The sequence below is a fragment of the Lithobates pipiens genome, unplaced genomic scaffold (assembly GCF_037356315.1).
Source record: "Lithobates pipiens isolate NorthernLeopardFrog02 unplaced genomic scaffold, aLitPip1_a1.2 Scaffold_16, whole genome shotgun sequence".
Taxonomy (NCBI): domain Eukaryota; kingdom Metazoa; phylum Chordata; class Amphibia; order Anura; family Ranidae; genus Lithobates; species Lithobates pipiens.
In genome coordinates this window covers 190,797,372-190,820,229 of record NW_027507748.1, presented here as the reverse complement: position 1 = coordinate 190,820,229, position 22,858 = coordinate 190,797,372, and the positions used below count along the sequence as shown (strand labels likewise).

The following is a 22,858-nucleotide window of genomic DNA, read 5'->3' as shown; positions in this document are numbered from 1 at the left end:
CTCAGGTGAGCACTCCAGACCACTACAAGCGAAAAGGAGTCGCTTCATCCTGATTGAATCACCACCTCTCAGGTGAGCACTCTTGACCACTGCTTCGGAAAAGGAGTCGCTTTATCCTGATTGAACCACCACCTCTCAGGTGAGCACTCCAGAGCATTACTACCCTAAAGGAGTTGCTTTATCCTGATTGAACCACCACCTCTCAGGTGAGCACTCCAGAACACTACTACCGAAAAGGAGTCGCTTCATCCTGATTGAATCACCACCTCTCAGGTGAGCACTCTTGACCATTTCTTCCGAAAAGAAGTCGCTTTATCCTGATTGAACCACCACCTCTCAGGTGAGCGCTCCTGAACACTACTACCGAAAAGGAGTCGCTTCATCCTGATTGAATTACCACCTCTCAGGTGAGCACTCTTGACCATTACTTCCGAAAAGGAGTCGTTTTATCCTGATTGAACCACCATCTCTCAGGTGAGCACTCCAGAGCATTACTCCAGAAATGGAGTCGCTGAGCGATCGGCACTGTTTGATCGATTGGCTCTCAGTTTAGAGGCGCCGAGGGGCAGATACAACATCCACCTAGGTAAGTATGGTACTGAAAAAAACACCCAGCATACAGGACAAGAGAAGTGGTACTGTGGAGAGTCCATGCATACAGAATAGGAACAGATACTGAGAATTATGCCCAGTATACCCAGTCAATAAAATGACCATAGTATCGTTTAATTAAATATAAAATCTATCAGTTTCCAAGCCTGAAATGTGGCGGCTGGTATGAGGTGTGTGATGTCACAGTGAGCTGCAAATCGGTTTAAACCGGACTTCAGTTGTTTGAAAACATTACTGTATTGGGAGCTGACCGAATCACATTGTCAGATTGTGTCTCCTGTGATGATCACTGTTTTTTATTCAAATATTTTACTATCGTACTATTATTGTATATACTGCTATTATTATTATCTCTATTAAACATTTTTATTTTTTTTCACGTACACCGGCATCAGTCACCACCACCATGCCATCATGACGTCGGTCCCGTGGAAGACAATCCCGTCAGGAAGGCGGTGAGGCTCAAATTGCTCACAGAACATCTTCGGAGGAGGCAGAAAACCGGAGCCGCTCTCCCCCGGAGACAGGTATGCTGGATAACACCCACCATAGTGTAACACCCTTCTTTCCAGGTGCACTGAAAACATCATGGGGTATGCATACCAGTATCTATATTTTTTGTTATTTTCTGCTAAAAGTAGAAAATGCTTAGAAAAAAATATACTTCAGACCATTACTACTGAAACGGAGTCGCTTCATCCTGATTGAGCCACCACCTCTCAGGTGAGCACTCCAGACCATTACTACCCTAAAGGAGTTGCTTTATCCTGATTGATCCACCACCTCTCAGGTGAGCACTCCAGAACACTACAAGCGAAAAGGAGTCGCTTCATCCTGATTGAATCACCACCTCTCAGGTGAGCACTCTTGACCACTGCTTCCGAAAAGGAGTCGCTTTATCCTGATTGAACCACCACCTCTCAGGTGAGCACTCCAGAGCATTACTACCCTAAAGGAGTTGCTTTATCCTGATTGAACCACCACCTCTCAGGTAAGCACTCCAGAACACTACTACCGAAAAGGAGTCGCTTCATCCTGATTGAATCACCACCTCTCAGGTGAGCACTCTTGACCATTACTTCCGAAAAAGGAGTCGCTTTATCCTGATTGAACCACCACCTCTCAGGTGAGCACTCCAGACCACTACAAGCGAAAAGGAGTCGCTTCATTCTGATTGAATCACCACCTCTCAGGTGAGCACTCTTGACCACTGCTTCCGAAAAGGAGTCGCTTCATCCTGATTGAACCACCACCTCTCAGGTGAGCACTCCAGACTATTACTACCGAAAAGGAGTCACTTTATCCTGATTGAACCACCATCTCTCAGGTGAGCACTCCAGAGCATTACTCCAGAAAGGAGTCGCTGAGCGATCGGCAGTGCTTGATCGATTGGTTCTCAGTGTAGAGGAGCCGAGGGGCAGATACAACATCCACCTAGGTTAGTATGGTACTGAAAATAACACTCAGCATACAGGACAAGAGAAGCGGTACTGTGGAGAGTCCATGCATACAGAATAGGAACAAAAACTGAGAATTATGCCCAGTATACCCAGTCACTAAAATGACCATAGTATCGTTTAATTAAATATAAAATCTATCAGTTTCCAAGCCTGAAATGTGGCGGCTGGTATGAGGTGTGTGATGTCACAGTGAGCTGCAAATCGGCTCAAACCGGACTTCAGTTGTTTGAAAACATTACTGTATTGGGAGCTGACCGAATCACATTGTCAGACTGTGTCTCCTGCGATTATCAGTGTTTTTTATTAAAATATTTTGCTATTGTACTATTATTGTATATATTGCTATTATTATTATCTCTATTAAACATTTTTATTTTTTTCAGGTACACCGGCATCAGTCACCACTACAATGCCATCATGACGTTGGTCCCGTGGAAGACAATCCCGTCAGGAAGGCGGTGAGGCTCAAATTGCTCACAGAACAACTTCGGAGGAGACAGGAAGGAAGAGGCAGAAATCCGGAGCCACTCTCCCCCGAAGACAGGTATGCTGGACAACACCCACCATAGTGTAACACCCTTCTTTCCAGGTGCCCTGAAAACATCATGGGGTATGCATACCAGTATCTATATTTTTTGTTATTTTCTGCTAAAAGTAGAAAAAGCTTAGAAAAAAATATACTTCTGACCATTACTACTGAAAAGGAGTCCCTTCATCCTGATTGAGCCACCACCTCTCAGATGAGCACTCCAGACCATTACTACCCTAAACGAGTTGCTTTATCCTGATTGAACCACCACCTCTCAGGTGAGCACTCCAGACCACTACAAGCGAAAAGGAGTCGCTTCATCCTGATTGAATCACCACCTCTCAGGTGAGCACTCTTGACCACTGCTTCGGAAAAGGAGTTGCTTTATCCTGATTGAACCACCACCTCTCAGGTGAGCACTCCAGAGCATTACTACCCTAAAGGAGTTGCTTTATCCTGATTGAACCACCACCTCTCAGGTGAGCACTCCAGAACACTACTACCGAAAAGGAGTCGCTTCATCCTGATTGAATCACCACCTCTCAGATGAGCACTCTTGACCATTTCTTCCGAAAAGGAGTCGCTTTATCCTGATTGAACCACCACCTCTCAGGTGAGCGCTCCTGAACACTACTACCGAAAAGGAGTCGCTTCATCCTTATTGAATTACCACCTCTCAGGTGTGCACTCTTGACCATTACTTCCGAAAAGGAGTCGTTTTATCCTGATTGAACCACCATCTCTCAGGTGAGCACTCCAGAGCATTACTCCAGAAATGGAGTCGCTGAGCGATCGGCAGTGTTTGATCGATTGGCTCTCAGTTTAGAGGCGCCGAGGGGCAGATACAACATCCAGCTAGGTAAGTATGGTACTGAAAAAAACACCCAGCATACAGGACAAGAGAAGTGGTACTGTGGAGAGTCCATGCATACAGAATAGGAACAGATACTGAGAATTATGCCCAGTATACCCAGTCAATAAAATGACCATAGTATTGTTTAATTAAATATAAAATCTATCAGTTTCCAAGCCTGAAATGTGGCGGCTGGTATGAGGTGTGTGATGTCACAGTGAGCTGCAAATCGGTTTAAACCGGACTTCAGTTGTTTGAAAACATTACTGTATTGGGAGCTGACCGAATCACATTGTCAGATTGTGTCTCCTGTGATGATCACTGTTTTTTATTCAAATATTTTACTATCGTACTATTATTGTATATACTGCTATTATTATTATCTCTATTAAACATTTTTATTTTTTTTCACGTACACCGGCATCAGTCACCACCACCATGCCATCATGACGTCGGTCCCGTGGAAGACAATCCCGTCAGGAAGGCGGTGAGGCTCAAATTGCTCACAGAACATCTTCGGAGGAGACAGGAGGAGGCAGAAAACCGGAGCCGCTCTCCCCCGGAGACAGGTATGCTGGATAACACCCACCATAGTGTAACACCCTTCTTTCCAGGTGCACTGAAAACATCATGGGGTATGCATACCAGTATCTATATTTTTTGTTATTTTCTGCTAAAAGTAGAAAATGCTTAGAAAAAAATATACTTCAGACCATTACTACTGAAACGGAGTCGCTTCATCCTGATTGAGCCACCACCTCTCAGGTGAGCACTCCAGACCATTACTACCCTAAAGGAGTTGCTTTATCCTGATTGATCCACCACCTCTCAGGTGAGCACTCCAGAACACTACAAGCGAAAAGGAGTCGCTTCATCCTGATTGAATCACCACCTCTCAGGTGAGCACTCTTGACCACTGCTTCCGAAAAGGAGTCGCTTTATCCTGATTGAACCACCACCTCTCAGGTGAGCACTCCAGAGCATTACTACCCTAAAGGAGTTGCTTTATCCTGATTGAACCACCACCTCTCAGGTAAGCACTCCAGAACACTACTACCGAAAAGGAGTCGCTTCATCCTGATTGAATCACCACCTCTCAGGTGAGCACTCTTGACCATTACTTCCGAAAAAGGAGTCGCTTTATCCTGATTGAACCACCACCTCTCAGGTGAGCACTCCAGACCACTACAAGCGAAAAGGAGTCGCTTCATTCTGATTGAATCACCACCTCTCAGGTGAGCACTCTTGACCACTGCTTCCGAAAAGGAGTCGCTTCATCCTGATTGAACCACCACCTCTCAGGTGAGCACTCCAGACTATTACTACCGAAAAGGAGTCACTTTATCCTGATTGAACCACCATCTCTCAGGTGAGCACTCCAGAGCATTACTCCAGAAAGGAGTCGCTGAGCGATCGGCAGTGCTTGATCGATTGGTTCTCAGTGTAGAGGAGCCGAGGGGCAGATACAACATCCACCTAGGTTAGTATGGTACTGAAAATAACACTCAGCATACAGGACAAGAGAAGCGGTACTGTGGAGAGTCCATGCATACAGAATAGGAACAAAAACTGAGAATTATGCCCAGTATACCCAGTCACTAAAATGACCATAGTATCGTTTAATTAAATATAAAATCTATCAGTTTCCAAGCCTGAAATGTGGCGGCTGGTATGAGGTGTGTGATGTCACAGTGAGCTGCAAATCGGCTCAAACCGGACTTCAGTTGTTTGAAAACATTACTGTATTGGGAGCTGACCGAATCACATTGTCAGACTGTGTCTCCTGCGATTATCAGTGTTTTTTATTAAAATATTTTGCTATTGTACTATTATTGTATATATTGCTATTATTATTATCTCTATTAAACATTTTTATTTTTTTCAGGTACACCGGCATCAGTCACCACTACAATGCCATCATGACGTTGGTCCCGTGGAAGACAATCCCGTCAGGAAGGCGGTGAGGCTCAAATTGCTCACAGAACAACTTCGGAGGAGACAGGAAGGAAGAGGCAGAAATCCGGAGCCACTCTCCCCCGAAGACAGGTATGCTGGACAACACCCACCATAGTGTAACACCCTTCTTTCCAGGTGCCCTGAAAACATCATGGGGTATGCATACCAGTATCTATATTTTTTGTTATTTTCTGCTAAAAGTAGAAAAAGCTTAGAAAAAAATATACTTCTGACCATTACTACTGAAAAGGAGTCCCTTCATCCTGATTGAGCCACCACCTCTCAGATGAGCACTCCAGACCATTACTACCCTAAACGAGTTGCTTTATCCTGATTGAACCACCACCTCTCAGGTGAGCACTCCAGACCACTACAAGCGAAAAGGAGTCGCTTCATCCTGATTGAATCACCACCTCTCAGGTGAGCACTCTTGACCACTGCTTCGGAAAAGGAGTTGCTTTATCCTGATTGAACCACCACCTCTCAGGTGAGCACTCCAGAGCATTACTACCCTAAAGGAGTTGCTTTATCCTGATTGAACCACCACCTCTCAGGTGAGCACTCCAGAACACTACTACCGAAAAGGAGTCGCTTCATCCTGATTGAATCACCACCTCTCAGATGAGCACTCTTGACCATTTCTTCCGAAAAGGAGTCGCTTTATCCTGATTGAACCACCACCTCTCAGGTGAGCGCTCCTGAACACTACTACCGAAAAGGAGTCGCTTCATCCTTATTGAATTACCACCTCTCAGGTGTGCACTCTTGACCATTACTTCCGAAAAGGAGTCGTTTTATCCTGATTGAACCACCATCTCTCAGGTGAGCACTCCAGAGCATTACTCCAGAAATGGAGTCGCTGAGCGATCGGCAGTGTTTGATCGATTGGCTCTCAGTTTAGAGGCGCCGAGGGGCAGATACAACATCCAGCTAGGTAAGTATGGTACTGAAAAAAACACCCAGCATACAGGACAAGAGAAGTGGTACTGTGGAGAGTCCATGCATACAGAATAGGAACAGATACTGAGAATTATGCCCAGTATACCCAGTCAATAAAATGACCATAGTATTGTTTAATTAAATATAAAATCTATCAGTTTCCAAGCCTGAAATGTGGCGGCTGGTATGAGGTGTGTGATGTCACAGTGAGCTGCAAATCGGTTTAAACCGGACTTCAGTTGTTTGAAAACATTACTGTATTGGGAGCTGACCGAATCACATTGTCAGATTGTGTCTCCTGTGATAATCACTGTTTTTTATTCAAATATTTTGCTATCGTACTATTATTGTATATACTGCTATTATTATTATCTCTATTAAACATTTTTTTTTTTTTTCACATACACCGGCATCAGTCACCACCACCATGCCATCATGACGTCGGTCCCGTGGAAGACAATCCCGTCAGGAAGGCGGTGAGGCTCAAATTGCTCACAGAACATCTTCGGAGGAGACAGGAGGAGGCAGAAAACCGGAGCCGCTCTCCCCCGGAGACAGGTATGCTGGATAACACCCACCATAGTGTAACACCCTTCTTTCCAGGTGCACTGAAAACATCATGGGGTATGCATACCAGTATCTATATTTTTTGTTATTTTCTGCTAAAAGTAGAAAATGCTTAGAAAAATATATACTTCAGACCATTACTACTGAAACGGAGTCGCTTTATCCTGATTGAACCACCACCTCTCAGGTGAGCACTCCAGAACACTACTACCGAAAAGGAGTCGCTTCATCCTGATTGAATCACCACCTCTCAGGTGAGCACTCTTGACCATTACTTCCGAAAAGGAGTCACTTTATCCTGATTGAACCACCACCTCTCAGGTGAGCACTCCAGACCACTACAAGCGAAAAGGAGTCGCTTCATTCTGATTGAATCACCACCTCTCAGGTGAGCACTCTTGACCACTGCTTCCGAAAAGGAGTCGCTTCATCCTGATTGAACCACCACCTCTCAGGTGAGCACTCCAGACTATTACTACCGAAAAGGAGTCGCTTTATCCTGATTGAACCACCATCTCTCAGGTGAGCACTCCAGAGCATTACTCCAGAAAGAAGTCGCTGAGCGATCGGCAGTGCTTGATCGATTGGTTCTCAGTGTAGAGGAGCCGAGGGGCAGATACAACATCCACCTAGGTTAGTATGGTACTGAAAATAACACCCAGCATACAGGACAAGAGAAGTGGTACTGTGGAGAGTCCATGCATACAGAATAGGAACAAATACTGAGAATTATGCCCAGTATACCCAGTCACTAAAATGACCATAGTATCGTTTAATTAAATATAAAATCTATCAGTTTCCAAGCCTGAAATGTGGCGGCTGGTATGAGGTGTGTGATGTCACAGTGAGCTGCAAATCGGTTTAAACCGGTCTTCAGTTGTTTGAAAACTTTACTGTATTGGGAGCTGACCGAATCACAATGTCAGATTGTGTCTCCTGTGATTATCACTGTTTTTTATTCAAATATTTTGCTATCATACAATTATTGTATATACTGCTATTATTATTATCTCTATTAAACATTTTTATTTTTTTCTGGTACACCGGCATCAGTCACCACCACCATGCCATCATGATGTCGGTCCAGTGTAAGACAATCCCGTCAGGAAGGCAGTGAGGCTCAAATTGCTCACAGAACAGCTTCGGAGGAGACAGGAGGAGGCAGAAAACCGGAGCCGCTCTCCCCCGGAGACAGGTATGCTGGACAACACCCCCCATAGTTTAACACCCTTCTTTCCAGGTGCCCTGAAAACATCATGGGGTATGCATACCAGTATCTATATTTTTTGTTATTTTCTGCTAAAAGTAGAAAATGCTTAGAAAAAAATATACTTCAGACCATTACTACTGAAAAGGAGTCCCTTCATCCTGATTGAGCCACCACCTCTCAGATGAGCACTCCAGACCATTACTACCCTAAAGGAGTTGCTTTATCCTGATTGAACCACCACCTCTCAGGTGAGCACTCCAGACCACTACAAGCGAAAAGGAGTCGCTTCATCCTGATTGAATCACCACCTCTCAGGTGAGCACTCTTGACCATTACTTCCGAAAAGGAGTCGCTTTATCCTGATTGAACCACCACCTCTCAGGTGAGCACTCCAGAACACTACTACCGAAAAGGAGTCGCTTCATCCTGATTGAATCATCACCTCTCAGGTGAGCACTCTTGACCATTACTTCCGAAAAGGAGTCGCTTTATCCTGATTGAACCACCATCTCTCAGGTGAGCACTCCAGAGCATTACTCCAGAAAAGGAGTCGCTGAGTGATCGGCTGTGTTTCATCGATTGGTTCTCAGTGTAAAGGCGCCGAGGAGTCGCTTTATCCTGATTGAACCACCACCTCTCAGGTGAGAACTCCAGACCACTACTACAGAAAAGTAGTCGCTTCATCCTGATAAATCACCACCTCTCAGGTGAGCACTCCAGACCACCTCTCAGATGAGCATTCCAGACCATTACTACCGAAAAGGAGTCGCTTTATCCTGATTAATCCACCATCTTTCAGGTGAGCACTCCAGAGTATTACTCCAGAAAAGGAGTCGCTGAGCGATCGGCTGTATTTGTTCGATTGGTTCTCAGTGTAGAGGCGCCGAGGGGCAGATACAACATCCACCTAGGTAAATATGGTACTGAAAAAAACACCCAGCATACAGGACAAGAGAAGTGGTACTGTGGAGAGTCCAGTATAGGCATAGATACTGAAAATTATGCTCAGTATACCCAGTCACTAAAATGACCATAGTATCGTTTAATTAAATATAAAATCTATCAGTTTCCAAGCCTGAAATGTGGCGGCTGGTATGAGGTGTGTGATGTCACAGTGAGCTGCAAATCGGTTCAAACCGTACTTCAGTTGTTTGAAAACATTACTGTATTGGGAGCTGACCAAATCACATTGTCAGACTGTGTCTCCTGCGATTATCAGTGTTTTTTATTAAAATATTTTGCTATTGTACTATTATTGTATATATTGCTATTATTATTATCTCTATTAAACATTTTTATTTTTTTCAGGTACACCGGCATCAGTCACCACCACTTCCATGCCATCATGACGTCGGTCCCTTGGAAGACAATGCCGTCAGGAAGGCGGTGAGGCTCAAATTGCTCACAGAACAACTTTGGAGGAGACAGGAGGAGGCAGAAAACCGGAGCCGCTCTCCCCCGAAGACAGGTATGCTGGACAACACCCACCATAGTGTAACACCCCTCTTTCCAGGTGCCCTGAAAACATCATGGGGTATGCATACCAGTATCTATATTTTTTGTTATTTTCTGCTAAAAGTAGAAAATGCTTAGAAAAAAATATACTTCAGACCATTACTACTGAAAAGGAGTCGCTTTATCCTTATTGAGCCACCATTTCTCAGGTGAGCACTCCAGACCATTACTACCCTAAAGGAGTTGCTTTATCCTGATTGAACCACAACCTCTCAGGTGAGCACTCCAGACCACTACTACCGAAAAGAAGTCGCTTCATCCTGATTGCATCACCACCTCTCAGGTAAGCACTCCAGACCACTACTTCCGAAAAGGAGTCACTTTATCCTGATTGAACCACCACCTCTCAGGTGAGCACTCCAGACCATTACTACTGAAAAGGAGTCGCTTCATCCTGATTGAGCCACCACCTCTTAGGTGAGCACTCCAGACCATTACTACCCTAAAGGAGTTGCTTTATCTTGATTGAACCACCACCTTTCAGGTGAGCACTCCAGACCACTACTACCAAAAAGGAGTCGCTTCATCCTGATTGAATCACCACCTCTCAGGTGAGCACTCCAGACCACTACTTTCAAAAAGGAGTCGCTTTATCCTGATTGAACCACCACCTCTCAGGTGAGCACTCCAGACCATTACTACCGAAATTGAGTCGCTTTATCCTGATTGAACCACCATCTCTCAGGTGAGCACTCCAGAGCATTACTCCAGAAAAGGAGTCGCTGAGCGATCGGCAGTGTTTGATCGATTTGTTCTCAGTGTAGAGGCGCCGAGGGGCAGATACAACATCCACCTAGGTATTTATGGTACTGAAAAAAACACCCAGCATACAGGACAAGAGAAGTGGTACTGTGGAGAGTCCATGCATACAGAATAAGAACAGATACTGAGAATTATGCCCAGTATACCCAGTCATTAAAATGAACATAGTATCGTTTAATTAAATATAAAATCTATCAGTTTCCAAGCCTGAAATGTGGCGGCTGGTATGAGGTGTGTGATGTCACAGTGAGCTGCAAATCGGTTCTAACCGGACTTCAGTTGTTTGAAAACATTACTGTATTGGGAGCTGACCGAATAACATTGTCAGATTGTGTCTCCTGTGATTATCACTGTTTTTTATTAAAATATTTTGCTATCATACTATTATCGTATAGATTGCTATTATTATTATCTCTATTAAACATTTTTATTTTTTTCAGGTACACCGGCATCAGTCACCACCACCATGCCATCATGACGAGCACTGACACCAGCACCGTGATAGAGTGCACCGACACCAGCACCGAGATAGAGAGCACTGACAGCAGCACTCATACCAGCAACTCCCTGCTGGGCCCCAAAAATTTGACACCACTCAACCTCTTCAAACAGGAGGGTACGGGCATATAGTACGGTGTGCTTTTTTTGTACAAGGAAGTGAGCCAAATGTAGAAAAAATTCCTCCGAGATCCATGGCTCATTCATTTTAATAAATGTGAGGTAGTCAACACTGTCGTGAGCTAGGCGAGTGCGCTTATCGGTCACGATCCCCCCTGGTGAGCTAAACGTCCTTTTGGACAGGACATTGGACAAGGGGCAAGCCAACAGTTGCTTTGCAAATTGGGCAAGCTCTGGCCAGAGGTCGAGCCTGCCCACCCAGTAGTCCAGGGGTTCATCACTCCTCAGAGCTTCCACATCGGCCGTTAACCCGATGTATTCGGACACCTGTCGGTCTAGGCGTTCCCTGATGCTGGATCCGGGTGAGACCTGTTGATGGGTCGGCTGAAAGAATGACCTCATATCAGAAGTCACCAACACATCTTCAAACCGCCCTCTTCTTGCAGGTGCTGTTGGATTGGTACCCGCAACTCTTTCTCTGGGAGTGGGAATTCTTCCTCTGCCAGAGCATGCAAAAGTAGAATGCAGCATTTCTCAAAGCAAGGCCTGGAAGTGCTTCATTCTGACAGCCCCCTGTGACGGTGGCAACATTTCCACCATTTTGTGTTTGTACTGGGGGTCTAAGTACGTTATCACCCAGTACTGGTCCTTGACCCTTATGCTTTTTATATGGGGGTCCCTGTTAAATCACTGGAGCATGAAGGCCCCAATTTGCACTAAACTGGAAGCGCTGTGGTGGCCTGGCTCCTGCTCATCATCCAGGATAATGTCGTTCTCCTCGTTCTCCTCTCCCCATCCACGCACAACAACAGGGATTGCAGAAAGGTTTAAAGCATGCTCTTCTTGCTCCTCCTCATCTGCCCCGGCACCATCCTCCTCTGACTCCTCTTCAGACTCCTGTTGTTGACTTGTCTCAGATAGAGTAGTCCCCCTGGGAATTCATCCAGCATTGCGACTTCCTCATCTTCCCACTCCTGCTCCTCCATGGCTTGAGTAATGACACGATGCAATGCACGCTCCATAAAGAAGGCATAAGGTACCATGTCACTGATGGCGCCATGGCTGCGACTGACCAGTTTGGTGATCTCATCAAATGGCCACAGAAGTCTGCATGCATCGCGCATGAGCAGCCACTGGCGCGTTGAAAAAAAAAAACAGCTCCCCAGAACTTGTTCTGCTGCAGCGTTCGTACAGGTAGACGTTAACTGCACGTTTCTGCTGGAGCAGCCTATCAAGCATATTGAAGGTTGAGTTCCATCGTTGGGCCATCGCAAATAAGATGTCTGACCGGCAGATTGTGTCGCTGCTGAATGTCAGCAAGGCGAGCCATGGCCGTGTAAGATCTTCTGAAATGGGCCGAGATTTTCCTTGCCTGCCGCAAGATGTCCTGGACCCCAGGGTATTTGACAACGAATCGCTGCACGACCAAGTTTAAGATGTGTGTCATGTATGGCATGTGTGTAATTTTGCCCTGTTTCAATGCGCTAAGCAGGTTGACACCATTGTCACACACCACTTTATCAACTGTTAAATTGAGCGGTGTTAGCCACTGATCTGACTGAATCGGTCAGCACTCAGCAGCACAGCAGTCAGCAGTGCACCATAATATACTTTCTATTTTTGAAAGAAAGTATATTATACGTGTCCAACCCTATATACTGTACACCTATACCAGTCCTTAAAAGGATCTTTGTGGACCAAAGAGTACTAGCTAGTGATTAAACTGACTGTCCCTGCTCCACACAGCGTCCTTTCCCTACACTGACAAAAGGCAGCTGTAGAATTGGGTAGCACTCAGCAGCACAGCAGACAGCAGTGCACCATAATATACTTTGTATATTTGAAAGAAAGTATATTCTAAGCCCTTGTACACACGGTCGGACATTCTGACAACAAAATTTTTTCCGAAACTGGTGTTGCATACACACGGTCGGACAAAGTTGTCGGAAAATCCAATCGTTCGTAACGTGATGACGTTATTTCCTTACGACGGGACTACGTTGAGGCTAGTAGCCAGTAGCTTTGGTCTAGGAATTTGATCTGAGCATGCGTGGCACTTTGTCCGATTGGAATTCTCTACAAACAATTGGACAAAGTCTGATCGGATCATGTTGTCGGAAAATTTTATAGCCCAGCTCTAAAACTTTGTCGGTCAGATATTCCGACGGAAACAGTCCGATGTAGCCTACTCACGGTCGGATTATCCGACAACATGGTCTGATCAGACATTTTCAGTCGGAATATCCAACCGTGTGTACAAGGGCTAAGTGTATTATAACCCTATATACTGTACACCTATACCAGTCCTTAAAAAGACTTTTGTGGACCTAATAGTAATAGCTAGTGATTAAACTGACTGTCCCTGCTCCACACAGCGTCCTTTCCCTACACTGACAAAAGACAGAATGTAAAATGGCCGCCAGATCAGGTCTATTTATAAAGTAGGGGGTATGTCCAATCGTCCATGTGCTGAAATGTCTCAATTGGTTGTACTATACCCCATGATGGATGTGTCATGGGTCAAAGTTCTTCACAATGTAAATGCATATGTCCGCCGCACGAATCGCGAACGACCAAAATTCGATGCGAACCGACCGCCAGGTGAACCGCAAGGCCACCTCTAAAGAGGAAATTCAATACTTCATAATCAGCAGTTGCTGCAACCAGTCTGCTTTCTAATGTAGAGAAAAGAGGAACTGACACCTCCACCAGTTGGTTTACTAAAACTGGAGACTGCAAAATCTAATGCAGCGGTGTATGGTAGCCAATCAGCTTCTAACTTCAGCTTTTCAGCTTTTCAGTTTCCTAAAACCACAGTTGGGTTTTGGGGTTAATTTTCTAAATTTCTGGTTTCAGTACCAGTCCAGCTGGGTTGCACTGGGTTCTCCTTGACCGCAGGTGTCGCTGTCACCGCCGGCAAGGTTGGAAATGCAGTCTAGCTGGGTGTATTGAATGGCACTGTTTGCTCGGAGTGAGCCCAGTGGGAGTGTTCTCCTGCTGTTCATTCTGGGGGGTGGTATTTAAGGTACCGACATCACGTGCTTTGGGGTTCCGGAGCTGACTTTCTGTCTGTTCAGTTCTGGTGATCCTCCTGACCCAACCCCATGGCCCTCCTGGCCTGGGGTGCGGAAACATGCATTTGAAGTCTTGGGGCTGGCTGGCCCCAGGCAAAGCAACTGCAGGGACAGGCCTGAATGGATTTCGGGGCCTATTGATCTAAAGGTGGTCCAGTGCCGTCTCATCTGAAGGGAGATGCCCAGCAACTGGAAAACCCCAGGGGAGGACTCTTCAAGAGAAGGCCATGCGCAAGCCTGGCTTCTCTGAAGGAGCCTGGAGGCTAGGTTGAAGGACACTACACTCATACGATATCGCCGGATTGGCTGAGAGATACTGGTGCCATAGGATAGCCCTTTAAATTTGTCTACATCCCTCAGTACCGCTCAAGTGTGCATCACAAGTCTGTGGCAGAGACTTTGTCAAACATCCTACGCTCAAAGATACATCACAAGTCTGTGGCAGAGACTTTGTCAAACACCTTACCAGCTGCTAGGCCTAGTGAGAGGAGGTCTATCAGGGGGTTGTAAAATCCAGTTGTGAAACGGTCTTTATTCACTGGGTTTTCTATAAGGACTTCCTTTGTTTTTGCAGTCTAAAGTACCTGAACTCACTCCTAACCCTCTACGCTTATTGAAAGAATCTGTTTCTGTTTCAAATAAATAACCCAAAAGAAGATTCAGTGTCAGTTTCCACATTTCTTTGGGCCATGTACCACGGGAATCCCTAGATGGAGAAGCAAACAAGAAGGTTACGGTAAGCCCAATTAAACCAGCAGCTCCTTCAGGGGTCAGTGCTACATGTGGGGGCTTGTCCGGGATTTTCCGTTACCTATCGCAACTAAAAAGAATTGTCTGTGTGGAATTCATACGGTAGAGGGTTTGTTTTTTGGACTGCGCCATTTTACAAGGAGTGATTGATGGCCACTGTTTTGCTCATAAACTGTGGGTGGAGTTGGAAAAAGCCCACGAGTTGCGTGAGTGAAGGAACCAGTGGGGGGAGTCTTGCCTGCTTTTTTTCTGCATGAGGCACCGCGTGAGTGTGTCATAGGAGAAAGAGGAAAAAGGTTGTTTTTCTTTACCAAAGAAAAGAAAATGTTCTGGATGCCAGGAATATCGTCCATCATGGGACCCAGGATGCCTTCAGTGGGAAATCCCACAAATGTGAGACTGCCTGGGACTCTACTCACAGATACAGGAATTCGCCTGAGACCGCAGGGGCGTTTTATATTGTACACGACGGGAGAAGTTAAGGCGCTGGTAATGCTCTGCAATAAGTGCGAGGGACTGGTCGCAAGTCTCAAGCCGTTTGTCCGATGCCTGCAGTGTGTCAAATACCTGTTTAAAGTGGAGCAACCCACCATGGCGCCTTGGGCATGCCGCATGGACTGGGCCACAGGCGTTGCCACCGAGGAGTCTGCTGTATATGCTCCTGTGGGGAGGCCTACAGCTTGTACGCCGACTACTACAACCAGTATCCCGGAGGGAGATGCTGTCACCACCGTTACTGGAGGAGCCACTCCGAATGTCATGGACACTGCTTCATCCACCATCACTACAATCACTGTACCTGCTTTGAAGAAAGTAGGCTACGTAAAGGCCTCCTGCGGCCGCGGTAGAAGCTTAACTCAGAACTTGTCTGGATCAGATTGGCGGAAAGAGATCGCTCCCAAGGAATCCGCTGCAGATACGGGTGAGAAATCTGGGGAAATTGTATTGAGTGGGACTGTATGTAACTATTTGCCAGCAGAGGAGTTGCGGGACTCAGAAATAGATTCCCTGTCCGACTTTTAAGGGGATGACGAGTTGTTCGAGATATTGTCCAAAGAGATGTTGTGGGCCAATGCGGATGATGTGGCCGCAACCTGCAATGTTTCTGGCTGGTTAGCTCTGAATTTGGGGAGTGCATCGCCTTGGGCGGGAACCCCTACAACTATTCACTTGACTCTGCCTAAACATGTTAGTTTGCCTGAATCCAAGAGAATGTCTTTTGCCATGGTACGTAAATCACCAAATTCTTGTGTGCCTCCCAGGGATGGAAATGCCCGAGCTCTGCCTAGGCTCGCACGGTCCCAGAGGCTGCTGAACAAGCGGGTGGCTACAGAATATGGTTTGGAGTTCCCTTATGTTCCCAAGGAAACTGTGCAAGAGATTGAGAAGAACCGAGAGCATTGGTATGCCAGTGATGTGTGGGACTACCTCAAAGTACATAAGCCCTTTAGGAAACAGGGATGTTCCTCTGCTATGTACGAATGCTTCACCGGGTGTCTTCAGCACTGCAGCTTTGGGAGACACATACTCTGATAAAGTTGTCATTTGCTGTCCGCGAAAGGACAGCGTAGTATTTTTTATCACCACTGTTGATACCAAGGGGAAAACATTGACTTTGCCAGACCCTCGTTTTTATTGGTAAAGCAATTACTGAGACTTTTTTCTATCTGCTTGAAAAATTTTCTTCTGGAAACATTTTTTTACAAGGACTGTGTGGCTAGTTAGACAGTGTTTGGTTTACTAAGAGGAAAGCTCCATGTCAAGGTCATCTACGGGCCACAGCACTTGTATGAGAGGACTTGCATTTTGTTACTCTTGTCACTAGGTGGTGGGAGTCTGCACAAACACCTGGACTATTGCATGCAGACATGTAGGTCAACAGCACTGGAGAGAGATTCTCATTTTCTGCTGAGAATGGGATTTTGCCTCCTAAGATAGTACACATAGTATGTGTTGTTTTTTGTTGTTCTTTTTGTGTGTTTTCTTTTCAGGAATCACCATTATCATCTATCAAGCTGCCAGAGAGTGACTGGTGTAGATAGTCAGGCATTGGGGGTTGTGTATTATGTGACTTGTTCTATGTCAACTGTTTAACATATTCTATGTTGCATGTTTTCCTTTTTTCCTTTCCATTCCTCATCCCAAATTTTGAGTTCAGATACTCAACTTTCAGGACTGAAAGTTTTTGTTTTTTTCCTCCCAGACGATGAGGACATCATCTAAATGGGAGAGGGGAGTATGTAGCGCTGGCTCCTGATGAGCAGGTGCTATATTTTTTTTAAAGTTAATTTTCCTGAAACCACAGTTGGGTTTGTGGTTAATTTTCTAAATTTCTGGTTTCAGTACCAGTCCAGCTGGGTTGCACTGGGTTCTCCTTGGCCGCAGGTGTCGCTGTCACCGCAGGCAAGGTTGGAAATGCAGTCTAGCTGGGTGTATTGAATGCCACTGTTCCCTCAGAGCCAGCCCAGTGGGAGTGTTCTCTTGCTGTGCATTCTGGGGGGGTGGTAATTAAGGTACCGACATCACATGCTTTGGGGTTCCGGAGCTGACTTTCTGTCTGTTCGGTTCTGGTGGTCCTCCTGACCTAGCCCCATGGCCCTCCTGGCCTGGGGTGCGGAGCCATGCATTCCAAGTCTCAGGGCTGGCTGGCCCGAGGAAACGCAACTGCAGGGACAGGCCTGAATGGATTTCGGGGCCTATTTATCCAAAGGTGGTCCAGTGCCATCTCATCAGAAGGGAGAGGCCCAACTGGAAAACCCCAGGGGAGGACTCTTCAAGAGAAGGCTGTGCGCAAGGCTGGCTTCTCTGAAGGAGCCTGGAGGCTAGGTTGAAGGACACTACCTGGATCTAAGATGATAGCTCTTTAAATTTGTCTACGTCCCTCAGTATCGCTCAAGTGTGCATCACAAGTCTGTGGCAGAGACTTTGTCAAACACCTTACCGGCTGCTAGGCCTAGTGAGATGAGGTCTATCCGGGGGTTGTAAAATCCAGTTGTGAAACGGTCTTTATTCTCTGGATTTTCTATAAGGACTTCCTTTGTTTTTGCAGTCTAAAGTACCTGAACTCGCTCCTAACCCTCTACCCTTATTGAAAGAATCTGTTTCAAATAAATAACCCAAAAGAAGATTCAGTGTCAGTTTCCACATTTCTTTGGGCCATCCACCACGGGAATCCCTAGACGGAGAAGCAAACAAGAAGGTAACGGTAAGCCCAATAAAACCAGCAGCTCCTTTGGGGTCAGTGCTACATTATTATTATACAGGATTTATATAGTGCCAACAGTTCGCGCAGCACTTAACAACATGAGGGCAGAAGACAGTACACTTACAATACAAATCAATACAGAAGGGATCAGAGGGCCCTACTCATTGGAGCTTACAATCTAGAAGGGAGGGTCAAGTGGAAACAAAAGGTAATAACTGTGGGGGGGGGGGGGGGGTGAGCTGATGGAGAAAATGAAAAAAACAGTTGTTAGGTGTGGGTAGGGTAGGCTTCTCTAAAGGGAAGGGTTTTTAGGGATCGTCTAAAAGCTAATAGAGTAGGAGATAAGTGGACAGATTGGGGTAGGGCATTCCATAGGATTGGAGAGGCTTTGGAAAAGTCCTGGAGGCGAGCATGGGAGGAGGTGATGAGGAAGCTAGAGAGCAGAAGGTCTTGAGAGGAACGAAGAGAACGAGTAGATTGGTATTTAGAGACTAGGTTAGTGATGTAGCTGGGGGTCAAATTGTGGATGGCTTTGTACGTAATTGTTAGTATTTGGAATTGAATTCTTTGGCCGAACGGAAGCCAGTGGAGGGGTTGACAGAGAGGGGTAGCAGAGACAGAGCGATTGGTAATGTGGATGAGTCTGGCAGCAGCATTCATGATGGATTGTGTGGCTGTCTTTGTGATAGACTATGTAGAGGTAAGCCAATGAGAAGGGAGTTGCAGTAGTCGAGGCGAGAGATGACTAGCGAGTAAATTAAGAGCTTTGTTGTGTCATTGGTTAGAAAGGGCCTTATTTTGGAGATGTTGCGGAGGTTGAGGTGGCAGAATTTAGACAGTGATTGGACATGGTGCTAAAGAAGAGTTCAGAGTCCAGGACTATACCTAGAACCTTAGCATGCGGGGATGGGCTTATAGTGGTGCCATTGATTTTGTCAGAGAGATCAGGAGAAGGGGCATATGGGGGAGGGAAAATTATAAGTTTGGTTTTGGATAGATTGAGTTTGAGGAAGTGGTGTGACATCCAGGCTGATATATCTGATAGTAAATTTGTGATAAGTGAGGAGACAGAGGGAGTGAGCTGAGGGGCAGAGAAATAGATTTGGGTCATCATAGAGGTGGTATTGGAAGCCATGGGAGGCTATCAGCTGACCCAGGGAGGAGGTGTAGATTGAAAATAGGAGAGATCCAAGAAAAGAACCTTGGAGGACCCCAACTGAGAAAGGAAGAGGAGAAGAGGAAGTTGTAAGAAATGCTAAAGGTGCGGTTGGATAAGTAGAAAGAGAACCAGTGAAAAGTTAAACCTTGAGTTAAACTTTGACCAAGAAACACTGAAAGCTGATTATATACAGAGCTGTACTCTCCAGTTTTAGTAAATCAACCCCAACTGTTCTGAATCCCAAACCAAAAAACATACTTCACTTTACAATCATATTTGCCCCTGACTCAAGAAAATGTTTCTTTGCACTGATAAAATGCAAATACACAATATTACCAAAAGTATTGGGACACCTGCCTTTACTGGCACATGAACTTTAATGGCATCCCAGTCTTAGTTCAAAGGGTTCAATATTGAGTTGGCCCACCGTTTGCAGCTATAACAGCTTCAACTCAAGTGTGTCTATAGGAATATTTGACCATTCTTCCATAAGCACATTTGTGAGGTCAGGCACTGATGTTGGACGACAAGGCCTGGCTCACAGGCTCCACTCAAGTTCATCCCAAAGGTGTTCTATCATGTTGAGGTCAGGACTCTGTGTAGGCCAGTCCAGTTCCTCCTCCCCAAATTCACTCATCCATGTATTTATGGACCTTGATTTGTACACTGGTGGGCAGTCTTGTTGGAACAGGAATGGGCTATCTCCAAACTGTTCCCACAAAGTTGGGAGCATGAAACTGTCCAAAATGTCTTGGTATGCGGATGCTTTAAGAGTTACCTTCACTGGAACTAAGGGGACAAGCCCAAACCCCGAAAAACAACCCCACATCATAATCCCCCCTCCACCAAATGATTTGGACCCGTGCACAAAGCAAGGTCCTTAAAGACATGGGTGAGTACATTTGGGGTGGAGGAACTTGACTGGCCTGCACATCAGCCCAATAGAACACCTTTGGGATAAATTAGAACGCAGACTGTGAGCCAGGCCTTCTCTTACATCAGTGCCTGACCTCACAAATGCAATTCTAGAAGAGTGGTCAAACATTCCCATAGACACACTCCTTAACCTTGTGGATGGCCTTTCCAGAAGAGTTGAAGCTGTTATAGCTTGCAAAGGGTGGGCAACTCAATATTGAACCCTCTGGAATAAGACTGGGAAGCCATTAAATTTCATCTTTCATGTGTGTAAAGGCAGGCGTCCAAATATTTTTGGTAATATAGTGTATGTGTGCATTCCTTTGCTGATATTGGGGTTGATTTACTAAAAGCAAAGAGCCTGTATAAGGACATTTTTCACAGAGCTTAATGAATGCTTAGAGAAGCTCTGCAACCTTCCATCATCTGATCACATGGAAGCATAAAAGCTATTTTTATGGTTTTCCTAGCAAGCGAGTGGATATTCTTTGCAAAATGAACTTTCCCCACATTCACTAAGCTCTGGTGATAATTCCCTTGCACGAGGTTTTTTTTTCTCAGAGAATAGGTGTAGGTACCCCCCTTCTGAGTCACCCAATTTCTCCACCTCCCCACCCACCTCCAAGCTCTGTCCCTTGGTTCCACCCCTACCCACCTCCAGTGTCGCCCCTTTTGGAGAATACAAAACCAAGTATCATTTTGTGGTGCTAAGTAATTTGTATGAAATTTGTTGAGTATAATGTAGCGGTACCCCCCGAAGGAGCTGCTGAATTATTGTGCCCAGGTTGTGCCCCTCTGATTGATCCACAGCCAGTTAGACAGTATTTTCTCAAAGTCAGATACACACATTATTCTATTCGTTATCTTCAATGACCAGTCCAGGGGTATGTGTGTTTATGTTTTATTCAGAGAACTTGGATAGGAGAAGGGAATTATTAGGATACTCCAAATGAACCATATACAAGTGAAGACAACTAAGTAGAACTGTGGAAGCAGATGATCTTCTGAATCATACAGGGTCTGTATGGAAGAATACGGCTCTCTGTAGCAGCAGAGACTCAGTGGACTTTGTCAGTGGACTGGACACAAGTCCTCAAGACACTAACCAGTGTCTCCTTTAACCACTTGACCACTGGGCACTTAAACACCCTTAATAACCAGACCAATTTTCAGCTTTCGGTGCTCTCGCATTTTGAATGACAATTACTCAGTCATGCAACACTGGACCTATATGAAATTTTTGTCCTTTTTTTCACACAAATAGAGCTTTCTTTTGGTGGTATTTAATCACCGCTGGGTTTTTTTTTTTTTGTGCTATAAAAGAAAAAATACCGAAAATTCTGTAAAAAAACGAATTTTTCTTTGTTTCTGTTAGAAAATTTAGCAGATTAGAAATTTTTTCTTCATAAATTTTGGCCAAAATTTATACTACTACATATCTTTGGTAAAAATAAGTACAAATTGGTGGATATTATTTGGTCTTTGTGAAAGTTATAGAGTCCACAAGCTATGGTGCCAATATCTGAAAATTGATCACACCTGAAGGACTGACGGCCTATTTCAATTCTTGAGACCCTAACATGCCAGAAAAGTACAAATACCCCCCAAATGACCCCTTTTTGGAAAGAAGACATTCCAATGTATTTAGTAAGAGGCATGATGAGTTTTTTGAAGTTGTCATTTTTTCCCACAATTCTTTGCAAAATCAAGATTCTTTTTACTTTTTTTTTTTTTTTCACAAAATTGTCATATTATCAGGTTATTTCTCACACACAGCATATGCATACCACAAATTACACCCCAAAACACATTCTGCTATTACTCCCGAGTATGGTGATACCACATGTGTGAGACTTTTACACAGCGTGGCCACATACAGAGGCCCAACATGCAGGGAGCGCCATCAGGCGTTCTGGAGCACCCAGGACAATTCTGACATTTCTCTCCTACATGTAAAAATCATCATTTATTTGCTAGAAAATTACATAGAACTCCAAAACATTATATATGTTTTTTTAGCAAACACCCTGGAGAATACAATGGTGGTCTTTGCAACTTTTTATCTCGCACGGTATTTGCGCAGTAATTTTTCGAATGCTTTTTTTTGGAAAAAAAACTGTTTTGTGCTTAAAAAAAAAAAAAACACAGTAAAGTTAGCCCAATTTTTGCATAATGTGAAAGATGAAGTTACGCTGAGTAAATAGATACCTAATATGTCACTCTTCAAAATTGCACACGCTCGTGGAATGGCGGCAAACGTCGCTACTTAAAAATCCCCATAGGCGACGATTTACATTTTTTTTACTGGTTATATGTTTTGAGTTACAGAGGAGGTCTAGGGCTAGAATTATTTCTCTCGCTCTAACGTTCGCAGCGATACCTCACATGTGTGGTTTGAACACCGTTTTCATATGTGGGCGGGACTTACGCATGCGTTCGCTTCTGCATGCGAGCACATGGGGACAGGGGCGCTTTAAAAAAAACATTTTTTTTTTATTGTTCATTTTACTTTATTTATTTTAGTTTGACATTTTTTTCCCCAAAAATAATTTTTTTGATCACTTTTATTCCTATTACAAGGAATGTAAACATCCCTTGTAATAGGAATATGGCATGACAGGTCCTCTTTACAGTGAGATGTGGGGTCAATAAGACCCACATCTCACCTCTAAGCTGGGAAGCCTGAAAAAAAAAAAGATTCTGGCTTTGATCGTATTAGCGATTCGGTAGAAGC

The 22,858-nt window shown here is 44.9% G+C and overlaps 1 long non-coding RNA gene across 1 annotated transcript; it reads left to right on the top strand.

Annotated features, from left to right (window-relative positions):
- The first annotated feature begins 2,458 nt into the window (after positions 1-2,458).
- On the top strand, positions 2,459-18,229 carry LOC143982268 (uncharacterized). The gene is made up of 7 exons (XR_013274423.1): positions 2,459-2,616; positions 3,882-4,023; positions 5,340-5,500; positions 6,766-6,907; positions 7,970-8,111; positions 9,435-9,594; positions 10,844-18,229. It is a non-coding gene; the product is annotated as an uncharacterized LOC143982268 (long non-coding RNA).
- Positions 18,230-22,858: the final 4,629 nt, after the last annotated feature.